Below are 1,737 nucleotides of genomic sequence, written 5' to 3'. Positions count from 1 at the left end.
CTTGAAGACATCCTATAATGCAAGAATACCACCACTTGGTCGATAGGACAAATTTCCTGAGGAGCACAGGTTTTAATTCACTATACTTCCCCTTTTTCTGACTCCTTTCTTCACACCACTTTCTTTTAGATCGGTTTCATCCTGGGGACTCCTGGGTCATTTAAGGTTAGATGTCGGCTCAGGTCATGATCTCATGGTTCATGAGTTCAAGCCCCACATTGGGCTCTCTGCTGTCAACACACAGCCCATTTCAGATCCTCTGTCCCCTTCTCTCTTCTGTCCCTCCCTGCTGGTTCTGTCTGTCTCTCAAAATAAATGAATAAACTTAAATAAATTTTAAAAAGATAGATTTCATCCTGTTAAAAAAATATTTGCTCTTATTTGTAAAGTGAGGTAAATAACATCCTGATTAAAGCATGCCACGATTTAGTTGAAGATGCTCAGGGATCAAACTTTTGAAAAAGGTCAGTCAGCTTGTTAACAGAGACCATCAGCGGCTTGCAGAACAAAAAAAATCAGATAATGCACGTTTGCTAAAATAAAAAAGAACAAGCAGTTAAAAATGGGTGAAAAATTCTAGGGTTTACTGGGACCTAGATAATCAAAGGCAGACAAGTGACCTTTGACTAAACGCATTCACTCGTGGAGTGAGCTATAAGGAGGGTCCAAGATAGAGTTTCGTTGCCAACAGTACCCACAGCCAAAGGGCAAACTCAGAAGGTCTCCTCTGATAGAAACTAGAAAGGTCTGAATAGTCTTTTCTTGAGTAACGCTTGGCACACATCATCCTCTAGATTGGATGGGTTTGACCACCCAGAAGGATGGGGCTCTTTGTGCTGGTGGCAGTCTTGTGCTAACCCCAGATCCTTAGCTAGGAGTGTTGCTCCAAATCCACCCTGATACTTATTGGCAGACGGAACTCCATCCATCATCCCAGGTAGAGGATTATGTTGCCTGACCAGCACCATCATAAGCTCATATTTAGGATTTTAACCAGCAGTCTTGGGTCAAGCCCTAACCTGATTCCAAGTTTCATAGCTTCATCAGTTGAAATCATACTAATAGCGATCATGTTGTTGCAGATCTTTGCAGCCTGCCCAGTCCCAACAGCTCCACAGTACTCCATATTGGAGTCCATGCACCGCAGCAACTCTTTGTAGCAGCAAATTCATCTTTGACTTCTCCCACCAAAAATAGGAGGTTTCCAGACAGAGCAGCTCCCACACTACCAGGAACAGGGACATCCATGAAAACTGCTCCCATTTTCTCAACTTCTTTGGCCAATTCTCTTGAAACTGTGGCATCGATAGTACCGCAATCTATTGAAAGTGAACCTTTCTTCACTTTTTTTAGAGTTTCATTTGCTCCAGAATAATCTTCTATTGCATTGACACTCATAGGCAACATTGTAAAAGTTCTGTCAATTCTTTCAGCTACATCTGCTGGGGAAGACACTACCTGCTCACCTGCATCTTAAAGCTCTTTGCATGCATTAGGGAACACATCATAAATAATGAGTAGGATAGTCATTTCATGGGATTTTTGTCATTTTTCCCTTTTATTGCCCAGTCCAATGAATCCAACTGAGCACTTAGAAACCAATGACCTAGAACACACCTTTGCAAGGCTGGCGGCTGCCAGTCATTGTCAATGCCTCCAATACCCGAGTCCAGAGGGGGCTCAACAGAGCCATAAGGAGGCTGGCCCACTGCCCCAGCCCCGCCTCCCAGTGGTAAC

General features: G+C 43.5%; 1 pseudogene; it reads right to left on the bottom strand.

The window, feature by feature from the left end:
- Positions 1-652: 652 nt before the first annotated feature.
- LOC112858821 (3-hydroxyisobutyrate dehydrogenase, mitochondrial pseudogene) lies at positions 653-1,513 on the bottom strand (annotated as a pseudogene).
- Between the last annotated feature and the right edge of the window lie 224 nt (positions 1,514-1,737).

The sequence above is a fragment of the Puma concolor genome, chromosome B1 (assembly GCF_028749965.1).
Source record: "Puma concolor isolate L17-30 chromosome B1, mPumCon1.1.hap2, whole genome shotgun sequence".
NCBI classification, from domain to species: domain Eukaryota; kingdom Metazoa; phylum Chordata; class Mammalia; order Carnivora; family Felidae; genus Puma; species Puma concolor.
Note: the sequence above shows the minus strand (reverse complement) of the source record. Positions and strands in the feature narration are given on the sequence as shown.